Here is a 16,544-nt window from a genome sequence, read left to right as displayed (position 1 = left end):
ACTCTTTGCGACCCCATGGACTGCAGCACGCCAGATTTCCCTGTCCCTCACCAACTACTGGAGTTTGCTCAAACTCATGAACATTAAGTTGGTGATGCCATCCAACCATCTCATCCTCTGTTGCCCCTTTTCCTCTTGCCTTCAGTATTTACCAGCATCAGGGTCTTTTCCAATGAGTCTGCTCTTTGCATCAGGTGAACATGGTATTGAAGCATCAGCCTCAGTATCAGTCCTTCCAATGAATATTCAAGGTTCATTTCCTTTAGGATTGACTGGTTTCATCTCCTCACAGATCAAGGGACTCACAGAGTTTTCTCCAGCACCACAGTTGGAAAGCGTGAATTCTTTGGCACTCAGTCTTCCTTATGGTCCAACTCTCACATCCATACATGACTACTGAAAAACCCTAGATCTGACAGTACAGACTGTTGTCAAAGTGATGTATCTGCTTTTTAATATGCTGTCTAGGTTTGCCATAGCTTTTCTTCCAAGAAGCCCAAGGAGTCTTAATTTTGTGGTTGCAGTCACCATCTGCAGAGATTTTGGAGCCCAAGAAAATAAAGTCTGTCACTGTTTCCATTCTTTCACCATCTATTTGCCATAAAGTGATGGGACTGGATGCCATGATCTTTGTTTTTTGAATGTTGAGTTTTAAGCCAGCATTTTCACTCTACTCTTTCACCCTCATCAAGAGGCTCTTTAGTTCTTCTTCACTTCCTACCATTAGAGTGGTATTTTCTGCATATCTGAGGTTGCTGATATTTCTCCAGGCAATCTTGACTACAGTTTGTGCTTCATCCAGCCCAGCATTTCGCATGCTGTACTCTGCATAGCAGTTAAATAAGCAGGGTGACAATATACAGCCTTGACATACTCCTTTCCCAATTTTGAACCAGTTCATTGTTCCATGTCTGGTTCTGTTGCTTCTTGGCCTGCATACAGGTTTCTCAGGAGGCAGGTAAGGTGATCTGGTATTCCTACCTCTTAAAAATTTTCCACAGTTTGCTGTGATCCACACAGGCTCAGATGATAAAGAATCTGCCTGAAATTCAGGAGACCTGGATTTGATCCCTGGGTTGGGAAGATCCCTTGGAGAAGGAAATGGCAACTCACTCCAGTCTTCTTGCCTGGAGAATCTCCATGGACAGAGGAACCTGGTGGACTGCAGTAAATGGGGTTGCAAAGAGTCGGACACGACTGAGTGACTAAGTGCACACACAGTCAAAGACTTTCACGAAGTCAATGAAGGAGAAATAGATATTTTTCTGGAACTCCCTTGCTTTTTCTATGAGCCAATGGATGTTGGAAACTTGATCTCTGGTTCCTCTGCCTTTTGTAAATCCAGCTTGTACATCTGGAAGTTCTTGGTTCACATGCTGTTCAAGCTAGCTTGAAGGATTTTTTTGAGCATGACCATGCTAGCATGTGAAATGAGGCAATTGTGCAGTAGTTTGAACATTCTTTGGCATTGTCTTTCTTTGGGATTAGAATGAAAACTGATCTTTTCCAGTCCTGTGGCCACTGCTGAGTGCTCCAAATTTGCTGGCACATTGAGTGCAGCACTTTAACAGCATTATCTTTTAGGATGTGAAATAGCTCAGCTGGAATGGCATTACCTCCACTAGCTCTGTTCATAGTAATGCTTCCTAAGGCCCACTTGACTTTACACTCCAGGATGTCTGGTTTGAAGTTAGTGACCACACCATCGTGGTTGTGCAGGTCATTAAGACGTTTTTTGTTCAGTTCTTCTGTGTATTCTTGCCACCTCTTCTTAATCTTTTCTGCTTCTCTTAGGTCCATACCATTTCTGTCCTTTATTGTGCCCATCTTTGCATGAAATTTTCCCTTGGTACCTCTAATTTTGTTGAAGCTATCTCTAGTCTTTTCCTATTCTATTGTTTTTCTCTATTTCTTTGCATTGTTCACTTAAGAAGGCTTTCTTGTTTCTCCTTGCTATTGTTTGGAACTCTGCATTCAGATAGATATATGTTTTCTTTTCTCCTTTTCTTCTCAGACAACCATTTTGTGTTCTTGCATTTCTTTTTCTTTGGGATGGTTTTGGTCACTGCCTCCTGTACAGTGTTACAAACCTCCATTCATAGTTCAGGCACTCTACCAGATCGAATCCCTTGAATCTATTCGTCATCTCCACTGTATAATAGGGGTTTTATTTAGGTTATACCTGAATGGACCAGTGGTTTTCTCTGCTTTGTTCAGTTTAAGCCTGATTTTTGCAATAAGGAGCTCATGATCTGAACCACAGTCAGCTTCCAGTCTTGTTTTGCTGACTTCTCCACATTCGACTGCAAAGAATATAATCAATCTGATTTTGCTGTTGACCATCTGGTGATGTCCATGTATACAGTCATCTTTTGTGCTTTTGGACAAGGGTGTTTGCTATGAAGTGCATACTCTTGGCAAAACTCTGTTAGCCTTTGCCCTGCTTCATTCTGTACCCCAAGGCCAAACTTAACCTGTTACTTCTGGTTATCTCTTGACTTCCTACTTTTGCATTACATTTTGTATGACAAAAAGGACATCTTTTCTGCTGTTAGTTATATAAGATCTTGTAGGTCTTCACAGAACCATTCAAATTCAGCTTATTCAGGATTAGTGGTCAGGGTGTAGACTTGGATTACTGTGGTACGCCTTAGAAACAAACAGAGATCATTCTGTTGTTACTGAGATTGCATCCAAGTACTGCATTTCAGACTCTTTTGTTGACTATGAGGGCTACTGCATTTCTTCTAAGGGGTTCTTGCCCACAGAAGTAGATACAATGGACGTTTTAATTAAATTAGCCCATTCCCGTCCATTCTACTTCACTGATCCCTAAAATGTCAAAGTTCACTCTTGCCATCTCCTGTTTTACCACTTCCAATTTACTTTGATTCATGGACCTAAAGTTCCAGGTTCCTGTGCAGTATTATTCTTCACAGCATCAGCCTTCACTTTCACCACCAGACTCATCCAAACTGAGCATCATTTCCGATTGGCCCAGCAGCTGCATTCTTTCTTTCAGTTCAGTTAAGTTCAGTTGCTCAGTCGTGTCCGACTCTTTGTGACCCCATGGACTGCAGTATGCCAGGCTTCCCTATCCATAACCAACTCCCAGGTTTACTCAAAATCATTTCCATTGAGTTGGTGATGCCATCCAACCATCTCATCCTCAGTAGTCCCCTTCTTTTCCTGCCTTAAATCTTTCCCAGCACCAGGGGCTTTTCAAATGAGTCAGCTCTTTGCATCAGGTTGCCAAAGTATTGGAGTTTCAACTTCAATATCAGTCCTTCCAATGAACACTCAGGACTGAACTCCTTTAGGATGGACTGGTTTGATATTCTTACAGTCCAAGGGACTCTCGAGAGTCTTCTCCAACACCACAGTTCAAAAGTATCAGTTCTTCAGCGCTCAGCTTTCTTTATAGTCCCACTCTCACATCCATACTGGAAAAACCATAGCCTTGACTAGATGGACCTTTCTTGACAAAGTAATGTCTCTGCTTTTTAATATGCTGTCTAGGTTGGTCATAACTTTTTTAAAATATAAATTTATTCATTTTAATTGGAGGCTAATTACTTTACAATATTGTATTGGTTTTGCCATACATCAACATGAACCTGCCACGGGTATACACGTGTTCCCCATACTGAACCTCCCTCCCACCTCCCTCCCTGTACCATCCCTCTGGGTCATCCCAGTGCACCAGCCCCAAGCGTCCTGTATCATGCATTGAACCTGGGCTGGCATTTGTTTCATATATATTATACATGTTTCAATGCCATTCTCCCAAGTCATCCTACCCTCGCCCTCTCCCACAGAGTCAAAAAAACTGTTATATACATCTGTGTCTCTTTTGCTGTCTTGCATACAGGGTTATCATTACCATCTTTCTAAATTCCATATATATGCATTAGTATACTGTATTGGTGTTCTTCTTTCTGGCTTACTTCACTCTGTGTAATAGGCTCCAGATTGATCCACCTCATTAGAACTGATTCAAATGTATTCTTTTTAATGGCTGAGTAATACTCCGTTGTGTATATGTACCACAGCTTTCTTATCCATTCATCTGTTGATGGACATCCAGGTTGCTTCCACATCCTGGCTATTGTAAACAGTGCTGCGATGAACATTGGGGTACACATGTCTCTTTCAGTTCTGGTTTCCTCTGTGTGTATGCCCAGTAGTGGGATTGCTGGGTCATAAGGCAGTTCTATTTACAGTTTTCTAAGGAATCCCCACACTGTTCTCCACAGTGTCTGTCCTAGTTTGCATTCCCACCAACAGTGTAAGAGGGTTCCCTTTTCTCCACACCCTCTCCAGCATTTATTGCTTGTAGACTTTTGGATAGTGGCCATTCTGACTGGCGTGAAATGGTATCTCATTGTGGTTTTTATTTGCATTTCTCTGATAAGGAGTGATGTTGAGCATCTTTTCATGTGTGTGTTAGCCATCTGTATGTCTTCTTTGGAGAAATGTCTGTTTAGTTCTTTGGCCCATTTTTTGATTGGGTCATTTATTTTTCTGGAATTGAGCTGCGGGAGTTGCTTGTATATTTTTGAGATTAGTTGTCTGTCAGTTGCTTCATTTGCTATTATTTTCTCCCATTCTGAAGGCTGTCTTTTCACCTTGCTTATAGTTTCCTTTGTTGTGCAAAAGCTTTTAATTTTAATTAGATCCCATTTGTTTATTTTCGCTTTTATTTCCAATATTCTGGGAGGTGGGTCATAGAGAATCCTGCTGTGATTTATGTTGGAGAGTGTTTTGCCTATGTTATCCTCTAGGAGTTTTATAGTTTCTGGTCTTACATTTAGATCTTTAATCCATTTTGAGTTATTTTTGTGTATGGTGTTAGAAAGTGTTCTAGTTTCATTCTTTTACAAGTGGTTGACCAGTTTTCCCAGCACCACTTGTTAAAGAGATTGTCTTTTCTCCATTGTATATTCTTGCCTCCTTTGTCAAAGATAAGGTGTCCATAGGTGCATGGATTTATCTCTGGGCTTTCTATTTTGTTCCATTGATCTATATTTCTGTCTTTGTGCCAGTACCATACTGTTTTGATGACTGTGGCTTTGTAGTAGAGCCTGAAGTCAGGCAGGTTGCTTCCTCCAGTTCCATTCTTCTTTCTCAAGATTGCTTTGGGTATTCAAGGTTTTTTGTATTTCCATACAAATTGTGAAATTATTTGTTCTAGCTCTGTGAAAAATACTGTTGGTAGCTTGATAGGGATTGCATTGAATCTATAGATTGCTTTGGGTAGTATACTCATGTTCTCTATATTGATTCTTCCGATACATGAACATGTTATATTTCTCCATCTATTAGTGTCCTCTTTGATTTCTTTCACCAGTGTTTTTTTTTATAGTTTTCTATATATAGGTCTTTAGTTTGTTTAGGTAGATATATTCCTAAGTATTTTATTCTTTTCATTGCAATGGTGAATGGAATTGTTTCCTTAATTTCTCTTTCTATTTTCTCATTATTAGTATATAGGAATGCAAGAGATTTCTGTGTGTTGGTTTGATATCCTGCAACTTTACTATATTTGTTAATTAGCTCTAGTAATTTTCTGGTGGAGTCTTTAGGGTTTTCTATGTAGAGGATCATGTCATCTGCAAACAGTGAGAGTTTTACTATTTCTTTTCCAGTTTGGATTCCTTTTATTTCTTTTTCTGCTCTGATTGCTGTGGCCAAAACTTCCAAAACTCTGTTGAATAGTAGTGGTGAGAGTGGGCACCCTTGTCTTGTTCCTGACTTTAGGGGAAATGCTTTCAATTTTTCACCATTGATGATAATGTGTGCTGTGGGTTTGACATATATAGCTTTTATTATGTTGAGGAATGATCCTTCTATTCCTGCTTTCTGGAGAGTTTTTATCATAAATGGATGTTGAATTTTGTCAAAGGCTTTCTCTGCATCTATTGAGATAATCATATGGCTTTTATTTTTCAATTTGTTAATGTGGTGTATTACATTGATTGATTTGCAGATAATGAAGAATCCTTGCATCCCTGGGATAAAGCCCACTTGTTCATGGTGTATGATCTTTTTAATGTGTTTTTGGATTCTGATTGCTAGAATTTTGTTAAGGATTTTTGCATCTATGTTCATCAGTGATATTGGCCTATAGTTTTCTTTTTTTTGTGGCATCTTTGTCAGGTTTTGGTATTAGGGTGATGGTGGCCTCATAGAATGAGTTTTGGAGTTTACCTACCTCTGCAATTTTTCTGGAAGAGTTTGAGTAGGATAGGTGTTAGCTCTTCTCTCAATTTCTGGTAGAATTCAGCTGTGAAGCCGTCTGGACCTGGGCTTTTGTTTGTTGGAAGATTTCTGATTACAGTTTCAATTTCTGTGCTTGTGATGGGTCTGTTAAGATTTTCTATTTCTTCCTGGTTCAGTTTTGGAAAGTCGTACTTTTCTAAGAATTTGTCCATTTCTTCCTAGTTGTCCATTTTATTGGCATATAATTCCTGATAGTTGTCTCTTATGATCCTTTGTATTTCTGTGTTGTGATCTCTCCATTTTCATTTCTAATTTTATTGATTTGATTTTTCTCCTTTTGTTTCTTGATGAGTCTGGCTAATGGCTTGTCAATTTTATTTATCCTTTCAAAGAACCAGGTTTTGGCTTTGTTGATTTTTGCTATGGTCTCTTTTGTTTCTTTTGCATTTATTTCTGCCCTAATATTTAAGATTTCTTTCCTTCTACTAACCTTAAGGTTCTTCATTTCTTCCTTTTCTAGTTGCTTTAGGTGTAGAGTTAGGTTCTTTATTTGACTTTTTTCTTGTTTCTTGAGTGCCTGTATTGCTATGATCATTCCCCTTAGCACTGCTTTTACATTGTCCCACAGGATTTGGGTTGTTGTGTTTTCATTCGTTTCTATGCATATTTTGATTTCTTTTTTGATTTCTTCTGTGATTTGTTGGTTATTCAGCAGTGTGTTGTTCAGCCTCTATATGTTGGAATTTTTAATAGTTTTTCTCCTGTAATTGAGATCTAATCTCACTGCATTGTGGTCAGAAAAGATGCTTGGAATGATTTCAATTTTTTTGAATTTACCAAGGCTAGATTGATGGCCCAGGATGTGATCTGTCCTGGAGAAGGTTCCATTTGCACTTGAGAAAAAGGTGAAATTCATGGTCATAACTTTTCTTCCAAGAGTAAGTGTCTGTTTATTTCATGGCTGCAGTCACCATCTGCAGTGATTTTGGAGCCCCCCAAAATAAAGTCTGCCACTGTTTCCACTGTTTTTCCATCTATTTGCCATGAAGTGATGGGACCAGATGCCATGATCTTCGTTTTCTGAATGTTGAGCTTTAAGTCAACATTTTCACTCTCCTCTTTCACTTTCATCAAGAGACTCTTTAGTTCTTCTTCACTTTCTACCATAAGGGTGGTGTCATCTGCATATCTGAGGTTATTGATATTTCTCCCGGCAATCTTGATTCCAGCTTGTGCTTCATCCAGCCCAGCATTTCTCCTGATGTACTCTGCATATAAGTTAAGTAAGCAGGGTGACAGTATACAGCCTGACTTACTCCTTTTCCTGTTTGGAACTAGTCTGTTGTTTCATGTCCAGTTCTAACTGTTACTTCTTGACCTGCATACAGATTTCTCAAGAGACAGGTCAGGTGGTCTGGTATTCACATCTCCTGAAAAATTTTCCACAGTCTATTGTGATCCACACAGTCAAAGGCTTTGTCATAGTGAATAGAGCAGAAATAGATGTTTTTCTGGAACTCTCTCAGTTTTTTGACAATCCAATGGAGGTTGTCAATTTGAACTCTGGTTCCTCTGCCTTTTCTAAAAGCAGCTTGAACATCTGGAAGTTCACATATTACTGAAGCTTGGCTTAGAGAATTTTGAACATTACTTTGCTAGCGTGTGAGATGAGTACAATTGTGTGACACTTTGAGCATTCTTTCGCATTGCTTTTCTTAGTGATTGGAATGAAAACTGACCTTTTCCAGTCCTGTGGCCACTGCTGAATTTCCATATTTGCTGGCATATTGAGTGCAGCACTTTCACAGCATCATCTTTTAGGATTTGAATTTGTTCAACTGGAATTCCATCACCTCCACTCGCTTTGCTTGTAGTGAAGCTTCATAAGGCCCACTTGACTTCACAGTCCAGTATGACTGGCTCTAGGTGAGTGATCACACTATTGTGATTATCTGGATTGTGAAGATCTTTTTTGTACAGTTCCTCTGTGTATTCTTATCACCTTTTTTCAATATCTTCTGCTTATGTTAGGTCCATACCATTTTTGTCCTTTATTGAGCCCATTTTTCATGAAATATTCCCTTGGTATCTCTAATTTTCTTGAAGAGATCTCTAGTCTTTCCCATTCTATTGTTTTCCTCTATTTCTTTGCACTGATCACTGAGGATGTCTTTCTTTAGGTGTTTATTCTTTCTGTAGCTGTTAGTAATTGCCCTTTGCTCTTCCCCAGTTGCATATTGGACACCTTCTGATGTGGGGGGCTCGTCTTCTGGAGTCATATCTTTTTGCCTTATAGTACTCATGGTGTTCTCTTGGCAAAATACTGGAGTGGTTTGCCATTCCCTTTTCCAGTGGACCACATTGTTTCATAACTCTTCACTGTGATCTGTCCATCTTGGGTGGCCCTGCATGGCATGGCTCATAGGTTCATTGAGTTATGCGAGACCCTTCACTATGAGGGGGGCTGGTATCTATGAAGGTGGAGTAGAAATTAATCAAGTGAAAATAGGGGGGAAACTCCAGGTAGAAGAAACAGCCTGACAGCGAAGGATGCTGTGTGTTCTAACACAGCAGATCTCAAATTTTGTTGCACATGTGATTCTTTTGTTTGCATTTTCAATGGGTTTGTTTTTCCCACCATGACTCTTTTAGTTGTATATTTGAAGGCTATTATTTCTGTATTAACATTTTTTATGGTCCTGAATTCTTTCATTCCTTGGGTTAATTTTACATTTGATTCTCTAGAGCTTTCCGGTTAAATATTATGTCTCACCTGTAAATAGAAATTGTTTTACTTCTCCAGTTCTTGTGCATCTGATTGACTGTCTTAGGTGCTACTGCATTGCCTAGTATCTCCTTTATATTTATATAACACTGGAAAATAGTAGGCAGTCTTACTTTGTTTCTCATCCTGGTGTAAATTCCTGTAGTATTTCACGATTAAATAAGAAAGCTGAGTGCCAAAGAATTGATGTTTGAACTATGGTGTTGGAGAACACTCTTGAGAGTCCCTTGGACTGCAAGGAGATCCAACCAGTCCACCCTAAGGGAGATCAGTCCTGGGTATTCATTGGAAGGACTGATGTTTAAGCTGAAACTCCAATACTTTGGCCACCTGACGTGAAGAGCTGCATCATTGAAAAGACCCGGATGCTAGGAAAGATTGAGGGCAGGAGGAGAAGGGGATGACAGAGGATGAGATGGTTGGATGGCATCACCAACTCAATGGACATGAGTTTGGGTAAACTCTGGGAGTTGGTGATGTACAGGGAGGCATGGCGTGCTGCAGTTCATGGGGTCGCAAAGAGTAGGACACGACTGGAGTGACTGAACTGATACATATGGTTTCCTATTAAGAAAATTAAGCAACTGAAGATGGTGGAGTAGATGGACGTGCGTTCATCTCCTGCGAGAACACTAAAATCACAGCTATCTGGTGAATAACCATTGACAGACAGGAGGATGTTGGAACCCACCAAAAAATAAATACCTCATATCCAGGGACAAAGGAGAAACCACAGTGAGATGTTAGGATGGGTACAATCGTGTTACAGTCACTCCCCATATCTGCCAGAGAGTCTTGTGCTGTGCTAAGTCGCTTCAGTCATGTCAGTCTCTTTGCGACCCTGTGGACTGTAGCCCACCAGGCTTTTCTGTCTATTGGATTCTCCAGACAAGAATACTGGAGTGGGTTGCACTCTTCCTGAACCAGGGATCGAACCATAGAGCCTATAGCCCTACCATGAAGACTGCAGACTCCAGGACTGGGCTGCCTCATGCCAAACTATAGGGAGGGAACACAACCCCACACATCAGCAGAAAATTGTATTAAAGATTTACTAAATATGATCCTGCCCACCAGAGTAAGACCCACAGCCAGCCCCTCATGTTAGGAAGCTTGCACAAGTCTCTCATCCTCATCCATCAAAGAGGAGACAGATTGAAAACCACAATCACAGGAAAGGTGCCAAAATGATCACATGGATCACACACTTGTGTAACTCACTGAGACTATGAGCCATGCCATGCAGAAGAGCTGGCAAGAATACACAGAAGAACTACATAAAAAAAAATCTTCATGACCCAGAGAATCACAATTGTGTGACCACTCACCTAGAGCCAGACATCCTGGAATGCAATGTCAAGTGGGCCTTAGGAAGCATTACTATGAACAGAGCTAGTGGAGGTGATGCCATTCCAGCTGAACTATTTCACATCCTAAAAGATAATGCTGTTAAAGTGCTGCACTCAATATGCCAGCAAATTTGGAGCACTCAGCAGTGGCCACAGGACTGGAAAAGATCAGTTTTCATTCCAATCCCAAAGAAAGGGAATGCCAGAGAATGTTCAAACTACTGCACAAATTGCACTCATTTCACTTGCTAGCAAGGTCATGCTCAAAATTCTTCAAGCTAGGCGTGAACAGCATGTGAACCAAGAACTTCCAGATGTACAAGCTGGATTATGAAAGGGAGAAGAACCAGAGATCAAATTTCCAACATCCATTGGCTCATAGAGAAAAGAAAGGGAGTTTCAGAAAAGCATCTATTTCTCCTTCTTTGACTACGTGAAAGCCTTTGACTGTCTGGATCACAACAAACTGTGGAAAATTTTTAAGGATCACCTTAGCTGCCTCCTGAGAAACCTGTATGCAGATCAGGAAGCAACAGTTAGAACCTGACATGGAGCAGTGAAGTCATTCAAATTTGGGAAAGGAGTATGTCAAGGCTGTATATTGTCACCCTGCTTATTTCACTTCTTTGCAGAGTACATCATGAGCAATGCTGTGCTGGATGAATCAGAAGCTGGAATCAGGATTGCCAAAAGAAATATCAGCAATCTCAGATATGCAGGTGACACCACCCTAATGGCAGTAAACAAAGACGAACTAAAGAGCCTTTTGGTAAAGGTGAGAGAATGAAAATGCTGGCTTAAAACTCAACATTCAAAAAACAAAGATTTGGTATCCAGTCCCATCACCTCATGGCAAAGAGATGGGGAAAAAATGGAAACAGTGACAGAGTTTTTCTTGGGCTCCAAACTCACTGCAGATGATGACTGCAGCCATGAAATTAAAAGATGCTTGTTCCTTGGAAGTAAAGCTGTGACAAACCTACATCATGTATTAAAAAGCAGAGACATCACTTTGCCGACGAAGGGGCAAATAATCAAAGCTCTGGTTTTTCCTGTAGTCATTTATGAATGTGAAAGTTGGACTATAAAGAAGGTTGTGTGTGTCGAAGAATTGATTCTTTTGAACTGTGATGTTGGAGAAGACTCTTGAAAGTACTTGGACAGCGCAGAGGTCAAACCAATCATTCCTAAAGGAAACAGATTCTGATTATTCATTGGAAGAACTGATACTGAAGCTGAAGCTCCAATACTTCAGCCATGTGATGTAAAGAACTGACTCACCGGAAGAGACCCAGATGCTGGGAAAGATTGAAGGCGAGAGGAGAAGGGGACGACAGAGGATGAGATGGTTGGATGGCATCACCAACTCAATTGTTTTGTGTTTGAGGAAACATTGGGGGATGGTGAAGGACAGGTAAGGCTTTGTGCTTCAGTCCACAGGGTCAGAAGGAGTCAGACACAACTTAGCGACTGAACAGCAAATTAAGAAAATATCCATAAATCCTTTATAATTACCTCTTTTTTTTTTCTGTGTTTATTCAGGAATGATTGTTGAGTTCTGTTAAGCTTTTTAGGACCTATGAAGGTAATGCAGGCTTTCTTTAGATCTGTTAATATGGTATATTATATTGATAGATTTCCTACTATTGGACCAAGCTTGGCTTCCTGGGAAAATATCCTGTGATGTTTTCCTAATGTGTTATTGGGATGTTTTTGCCAATATTTTTAGTTTTTGCTTTTGCATCGAGTCATAAGTGATAACTTTTTGGAATTTTTTTGTATTATTAGGTTTAGATTTCCATATCATGCTTTGTTGGGATAGTTCCTCTGTTTCTTTTATGGCAACAGATCTACTTATGCTTTTTTTCCTAATGAGATCAATTTTTATTGACCTGTATTTTCTTAAGAACTTATTCATTTTGTCTCATTTTCAAATTTTTTTGCATAGAAATCTATCTACCAGAGAGTCTCTTATGGTATTTTAAATCTCTTCTATTTCAGTAGTTACCTCCCCCTAGTCCTTGTTAATTTCCCCCCAAACAATCATTTTCATGTATTTGTTTGTTCCTACTCATATTCTCACAGATTTTTACTTATCTTTCATTATTTCCTTTATTTTTTTTTTCAAATCTTCTGAATTTTATTTCCTTATGTTTTATTTTGGTTATTTTCCTGAACTTTATCTTAACCTTTAGGGTTTGGAATTTATTTAATATATTTTTTGCCTTTCATTTTTATTGATGTAAGTGCTTAAGGCTGTGAATTTCCACTAGTCTCAGCTTTAAGTATATCCCATGCTAGGATAGTAGTAGTATTTTTATTTTCATTATTTTTTAAAAAGTGGTTTAATTTTGGTTTTCATTTTACCCACCCATTGTATTCCTGTCTATTTGGTATTGTATTCCTTCTATTTGGTATCTATGCTATAGCTTTTCTGAAATGGTCCTGATCCATAATATCCAAAAAAACACAAAAAACAAAAAACAAAAAACCTCAAACCTGAAGCCCTTCATTGTTTGCCTGTTTCTCCACCCATTTCCTGGCTAACACTCATCTTTGAGGACTGAGCTCAAGCTTAAGAATTCTTCTCTGATACCTGTCAACCTTCAATATCAACCCAGTTATATACTCCTTCTGAGAAGTAAATAGAATCCCTTCAGCTGTAGACTTCAGAACTCTATTCTGACTTATGAGTTCTAGCAAACTCTAGAGCTTCTTCATAACCTTAGTTTGGTTTGTTGATTTTAGCTTTTCAGTGCAAGTGTAACACAGAGACAGAAAAGCACACTAATTATGTGTCCAGCTCAATCAGTTTGCATAAAGATACCTACACAACCTCAACACAGGTCACGAAAGCTAAAATATATATCAGGAAATAGAAACTTACTAGCTTCCCAGAAGCCCCCTGTGTGGCTCCTCTCAATTGCTAAGCCTTTGCTCCTTTCCAAAGGGAACCATTACGCTGATTTCTAAAAATACAGATTAGTGATTCTGTCTCATAATGACTGCTTTAAAGTTTTCTCAGATATTTCCAGCATATGTTTCATTTTGCTTTTTTGTGTCTGTTCATTATCTTCTTCCATGCACGATGAGATTTCTGTGGTTCTTTATATGTTGAGTAATTTCGGTTCCTAGCTTGATTATTTTGGATATTACATTGTAAGTTCTTAAGTCTTGTTTATATCCATGGCTTGTATGGTATTTTGAATTTTGGTGTCCTTCCCTAATCCACCTGTTACTATTTGTTTTGCAGAGTTCACAAGTAGCCAGGCCTGGAATTCTGTCTGGGTTTTAGAGTTGAATTCAGTGCAAGATAAGGATAGTATGTGTTTATTTCATCTTGTGTGTGAAGTCATCCAATGTTTTGAGGTTTAATAATATACTTACAAATACCCTATGAATCAAAGAATAAATCAGAAGGGAAATCAGAAAATATTTTGAGCTGAACGATCATTTTTGTAAAAAAGTAAAATTTGGGATGCAACTAAATGGCTACTTAGAGGGACATTTATAGGTCTTTGGTTCTTTCAAAGAGAGCAATCAAATTAATAAGCCCCCAGGAAGACCAATCAAGGAAAAAATACAGAGCATAAACTTACAAATATAGAGAATGAAAAAGGAAAAATCACTTGTAATCTTACATATTTTGAAAGGATAAGAATATATTATGAAGAATGTAAGTTAAATGGATTCATTCCTAGAAAAGCACAACTTTCCAAATCTAACAAAATACAGAAAATCAGAGCATATGCAGAATACATCATGCAAAATGCCGGGCTGGATGAAGCTCAAGCTGGAATCAAGATTGCCAGGAGAAATATCAAGAACCTCAGATATGCAGATGACACCACCCTTATGGCAGAAAGTGAAGAGGAACTAAAGAACCTTTTGATGAAAGTGAAAGAGGAGAGTTAAGAAGCTGGCCTAAAACTCAACATTCAAAAAACTAAGATCATGGCATCTGGTTTCATCACTTCATGGCAAATAGAAGAGGAAAAAGTGGAAGCAGTAACAGATTTTATTTTCTCGAGCTCCAGAAGCACTGCAGACGGTGACTGCAGCCATGAAATTAAAAGATGTTTGCTCCTTGGAAGGAAACCTATGACAAAATGAGACAGCATATTAAAAATCTAAGATATCACTTTGCTGACAAAGGTCTACATAGTCAAAGTTATGGTTTTTCCAGTAGTCGTGTATGGATATGAGAGTTGGACCATAAACAAAGCTGAGTGCTAAATAATTGATGCTTTTGAATCGTTGTGCTAAGATCACTAACGTGTTATAGTCTATCAAATGTTTAAAGAAAAAATCAATAACAATCTTATCCACACTGTTTCAGAAAATTGAGATATGGGAAGACTTTGTATGCAGTCAAAATAACCGTTACCTCAAAATCTAGCAAGGGTAATTAAAGAAAAGAACATCTGGAACATACTCATTTACAACCAAGATGCCGACGTCCTGCCACACCCAGTATACAAAAGTTAACCTAAAATGTGTCAAAGACCCATATAGAGAAGCCAAAAGTATAAAACTCGTAGATTTAAATCTTTGTGACTTTGGACATGGTAATGGTTACTTAAATATGTCACTAAATGTACAAGCAATAAATTTTTTTTAAAGATAAACTTGGTAAAAAATTTAAAATTTGGTACACTGAAGGACATTATGAAGAAAGTGAAAAAGTCCACACAGAATAGGAGAGAATACATTTAAATCATATATTTGATCATGGTATAGCATCCAGAATATGTAAAGAACTCTTACTCTAAACAATTAAAATACAAGCAACTCAATTTAAAAACAGGCATTTAACATGGAACTGGAAGTCCTAGTCAGAGCACTAGGCAAGAAAAGGAAATAAACAGCATCCAAATTGCAAAGGAGGAAGTAAAATTATCTCTGTTGACAGATGACATATTATATGTAGAAAGCCTCAAAGATGCCACTAAAAAACTATAAAAAGTAATAAATTCAACAAAGTTGCAAGATATTAAATCGTACAAAAACATCTGTTTTGTTTGTATACACTAACAATGAACAATCCAAGAAGTAAATTAAGAAGACAGTCCATTTACAATAACATCAAAATGAATAAAATACTTAGGAATAAACCTAACCAAAAAGTGAAAGACTTATACAATGCAGACTACAAAGTGCTGCTGAAGAAAAGTAAAGAAGACACAAATAAATAGACATCCCATGTACATGGATTGAATAAATTGACACATTATTGACCAGAGATGTATCAGTACATCTTTTGTTACCCAAACATTATTGACTGGAGTGTTTCAGTATTCATTTGCATAACAAATCATCAGCCACAGGCATTAGTTTCTGCAAAAATCCCCAGGTCAATAATGTGTTAATATTGTTAAGATGTAAATATTACTCAAAGTGATTCACAGAATTAGTGCAATCACTATCAAAATCCCAACAGTGCTGGTTTTTGTTTGTTTACAGAAATAGAAAAACCAATCCTAAAATTCATATGGAATCTCCAGGGACCCTGAGTGGCCAAAACAATTCTTAAAAAGAATGAAATTTGAAATCTCACACTTCGTCATTTCAAAACTTACTAAAAAGCCTCAGGAATCAGAACAGTGTTGTACCAGCATAAAAATGGACATAAAGATCAAAGGAGCAGAATAATAAGTCCCAAACTAAACTGTCATATATGTGGTCAAATGATCTTTGATGAAGGTTCCAAGAATACTTGATATGATGGACTTCCCTGGTGGTACCATGGATAAGAATCCACCTGCCAGTGCAGGTGACATGGGTTCAATCCTTGGTCTGGGAAGATTCCACATGGTTTGGAGCAGCTGAGCCCCTGTGCCCCAACTATTGAAGCCCTTGTACCTAGAGTCTGTGCTTTACAATAAGAGAAGCCACCCCATCGAGAAGCCTGCACACCACAAAAACAAAGAGTAGCCTTTGCTCAACACAGCTAGAGAAAAGCCTATGTGCAGCAACCAAAAACAAATAAATTTACAAAGAGAATGTTAATTAAAAAAAGAACATGATGGGAAAAGGACATTCTCTTCAATAAATGATGCTATGGAAACTGGAGAGTTGCATATAAAAGAATCAAGGTGGGTCCCTACCTTATACAATATGCAAAAATTAACTCAAATGGAATAAAAACAGAAATGTAAGACCAAAAACTATAAAAGTCCCAGAAGAAA

The 16,544-nt window shown here is 38.4% G+C and overlaps 1 protein-coding gene across 3 annotated transcripts in view; it reads left to right on the top strand.

Moving 5' to 3' along the window:
- Positions 1-16,544, top strand: part of BRCC3 (BRCA1/BRCA2-containing complex subunit 3) — a 76,919-nt gene that overhangs the window by 49,024 nt on the left and 11,351 nt on the right. The gene's annotated exons all lie outside the window — the stretch shown is intronic.

Source organism: Oryx dammah, unplaced genomic scaffold, assembly GCF_014754425.2.
Source record: "Oryx dammah isolate SB20612 unplaced genomic scaffold, SCBI_Odam_1.1 HiC_scaffold_23, whole genome shotgun sequence".
In the NCBI taxonomy this organism is placed as follows: domain Eukaryota; kingdom Metazoa; phylum Chordata; class Mammalia; order Artiodactyla; family Bovidae; genus Oryx; species Oryx dammah.
This window is presented reverse-complemented; position numbering and strand designations above follow the sequence as displayed.